General features: G+C 51.3%; 1 long non-coding RNA gene across 4 annotated transcripts in view; it reads left to right on the top strand.

The window, feature by feature from the left end:
* Positions 1-3,567, top strand: part of LOC116072046 — a 21,398-nt gene continuing 17,831 nt past the window's right edge. For all 4 annotated transcript variants that reach the window (XR_004111295.1, XR_004111296.1, XR_004111294.1 and 1 more), the window contains exons 1-2: positions 1-31; positions 2,750-2,839. This is a non-coding gene — a long non-coding RNA (uncharacterized LOC116072046). The remainder of the gene's footprint in view (positions 32-2,749; positions 2,840-3,567) is intronic.

Here is a 3,567-nt window from a genome sequence, read left to right as displayed (position 1 = left end):
CGAGGACGCGGGGTGTCTGGACTCCGCCATGGTGAGCGCGGCGTCCCCGCGGAGCCGGTGCCGGCGACTGCAGAGTCCCCAACCTCCAGCCCTCTGTCCCCCAGCTGTGGGGTGGGGGCTGGGCACCGGGGGCGGCCTCGTGTCCCGGTCCTTGCGAGGGGACTCGAGTCTCGCCGCCGCCCTCCCCGCAGCTCTGGCCTGTCTGGGACCGCGCTGGACACCGGGGCGCAGGTCACGGTCCTTGGACCGAAGACGCTCGCGGGGTTTGGGGCTTGTGGCACATTGTTGCAACCAGCCGTTCTGAAAGGACTTGTGCCATCTGGACAGTGCCAGCAAGCGACCCCCCAGGTTACCTGGCCCCAGTGACTCATTGCCCCAGGATTTTCCTGGCCCTTCGTCTCTGAACCACCCAACCCGACCACCTTCAGCCCTGTATGCCCCTTGCTTTGTGGCTTGTTTCTGAATCTCAGGATCGCACTGAAGGACTAGCTATTTAACTGTATTGATTTTAGACGAATGGTCCTTGATTTCTCACCTCTTCCCCGCAGGGCATATATTTTCCCGGGTCCCGTTCTCTAGGGCATGAGTTGGAATCAGAATGCCTACCTATTCTCTGAATACTACCTTCTCTGTGATGGAACCTAGGAAATGCATACTAGGGAAGTGCTCTGTCAGGAACCCAGCCCCCACAGAATAGGAATGCCAATGCTCTGGGCTGAGAATCTAGGTGTCTAAGTTCTTCTCAGAGGCAAAAAAAAAAAAGAAAGAAAGAAAGAAAGAAAGAAAGAAAGAAAGAAAGAAAGAAAGAAAAGGAAAGAACTGAAGACCTAGGGACCAAGAAAGTAGAGAAAGGTAAACTTTCACCTCTGAAGAGGTGAGAACAAGCATCTCAAAGCAGAAAGCAGCCTGGCAGGAAGGGGCGGGTGGATCTCCAGATCAGGGAGACCCTGAAGTGGGTTTTGGGATGGCCATGTTATTGGGCTCCAGGGTCTTTATTCTCATGGATCCCTTCTCCCTACATTCATTTCATCTCTAGCCCTGGCATCTGGGTGGAGATAACATGGCAAAAGGCCCTGCTTGATGGATGGCCTTGGTAGAGACACCACCCAACCCTTCAGTGGGAAGTTAACTCCTGTCTTCCCTGCTGGCCTACCTGCCTGTCACCTCCTGACACCCAGTTCGCTCTCTGTCTCTCTCTGTCTCTCTCTCTCTCTCTCTTCCCTCCCTCACCCTCTCCTTCCCTCCTTTCCTCCCCTCTGCCCCTTTTGAGGCAGGACTTTTCATGCTGTAGCAACAGCTATGGCAGTCCTACCCCAGCCCTGAGCACATGAATCAACACTCTGGTTCCCTTACCTCTCATCCTCTCTGTTGGCATTTCTCTGATGGCTGTTCCTTGTTGGCGTTTCTCTGAAATCCTGGAAATGGGTGTGAAGACTGGGCTAGAAAATGACTTTTACTCTGTGGGTCCTAACTAAGGCAACCTGGGTGTGGCCTTGCAGAACAGCTCTGTGCAGATGGCTCACCCCTTCCCCATCTTCCTTTTGTTACACATCCCCTCTGCCTGTTAAAGAGAAAGAGGAGAGGGCTTTTAGACCTGGGTGCAGATCTCACCTTCAAATCAGGCTTGGTAGTATAGTCCTGTATTCCCAGCTACTTGGGAGGCTGAGGATCCTGAGGTGGAGACCAGTTTAGGTTACAGACTGAGTTCAAGGCCATCCTGGGCAACCTAGTTAAGTCCTGTCTTCAGAACAATCAACAGGGAACCAGTTTTGTGGTAGAGTGTGCTTGGCAGCTGCGCAGGGCCCTGAGTTCCAGCCATAATCTCCTCACTGAGTGTATAGAGGTGTCAGCACTCTCTTGTTGGAGAATTGGGAAGTGTTATCCCCTCACTCCCAGTGTCGTGGGACCACAGCAAGGCCCAACTGGAGAATTTCTCTGAGAGACTCATGCTGCGTAGAGCCAATAGCCCTTCCTGCAGAGACCCTCAAACCTAAGTAGAGATGGGATAGGGGCTTTCTGACCACTCTGCTGAATGGTAAATTGAGACCAGGGAATGGTTCTAAGTGTAAATGATTCCCTCAGTGCCTGTCACTGGGCAGCCAGAGTAGTCAGTGGATTGGCTGTCATAGAAATTAGAAGTTGGTGTCTACTAGACTTCAAGAGACTCCCAGAAGGATGGGAGAGGCGGTGTTTACCAATTCCCCTACAATCTCTGAGGATGGATGAGGAACTGAAGGGTCTGTAGGCCAGAGAAAGGATTTGATGGAGGAAGGTAGGGTGTTATGGAGGAAATGAAGGTCTGAGGGAGGAGGTGAGGGTCTGAGGGAGGAGGCCAGGTCCTGAGGGAAGAAATGAGGGCCAGAAAGAGGAGACTAGGGCCTAAGGGAAGGAGGCCAGGGCCTGATGAAAGAAGTGAGGGTCTGAGGGAGAGCATGCCTCAATCTGAGGAAGAGTTGAGGATGAGACAACTAAACAGAGATCTGATTCTGAGGACCCGCTCTGAGTGAGGTCTCAGTTTGAGGAGATGTGAAGAGTGAAGGTAAAGACAGACCAGATAGAAAGGAGAAACATTAAGGGGATTTGGGAAGAGAAGGGAAGCCCTCCTCTGTTGGACCCCTTCCTCTGGAGTCTGACAAAAGTCTTGTCAGCTGAAGCTCAAGTAGAATAAGGCTGTATATTCGCCAGTTCAGTGTTACTTCTGTATTACAACACCTCCATTAAAAATCCAGTAATCTTGGTTGTTTTGCAGATGTAGACTTGAGTTTTCCTGGGAAATCCTCATGACAAACTGCTTCTAGAAAGTCCAAGGAGGAACTCTAATCCCTGGAAGCTGGAAATGGTGAGTTTGTGGCCTAGCTTCCACATCCAGGGGAGGAAAATGTATAGCCTGCATAATTGGGCTAATCTAGGTCGCTGTTGTCTGTACAGTGTTGTCATGGAGTACACTCCCCCACCGTCTCTTGACTGCCATGGGAGAAAGGTTACTGTGGCTGGCGGTTTGCAGAGCATTCAGTCAGTGGTTACCTGATCATGTCACACCATCACAGTCGTGAGAGGGGACATAGAGGAAAGCTGGCTACCTCACTGCAACCAGGAACTGTGCCTTTGTGTGGTGTGTATGTGTGAAAGCTGATTACCTCACTGCAGGCAGGAACTGTGTGTTTATGGTGTGTGTATGTGTGAAAGCTGGCTACCTCCTGTAGCAAGGAACTGTGCATTTGTGTGGTGTGTATGTGTGAAAGCTGGCTACCTCACTGCAGCCAGGAACTGTGCGTTTGTGTGTTGTGTATGTGTGAAACCTGGCTTCCTCACTGCAGCCAGGAACTGTGTGTTTGTGTGGTGTGTATATGTGAAAGCTTGCTACCTCACTGCAGCCAGCAAGCAGGAAGGAGGTGTGGTGGTGAGGACACCCCAATAGCCCTTCTAGGACATGTCCCTAGTGACCTTACTTTCTGACACTGGCTCTGTCCAAAGACAGTCAACTAGATTATTGAGCAAGACTGTTGCACCTGCATTTTGCTGTGTCATTCAGTCCAGAGTATAACCCTGAGTGCACAACTTTTGTTG

This window comes from Mastomys coucha, unplaced genomic scaffold (genome assembly GCF_008632895.1).
Source record: "Mastomys coucha isolate ucsf_1 unplaced genomic scaffold, UCSF_Mcou_1 pScaffold23, whole genome shotgun sequence".
Classification (NCBI taxonomy): domain Eukaryota; kingdom Metazoa; phylum Chordata; class Mammalia; order Rodentia; family Muridae; genus Mastomys; species Mastomys coucha.
The sequence above is the reverse complement of the archived record's forward strand: the minus strand, read 5'-3'. Positions and strand labels throughout refer to the sequence as shown.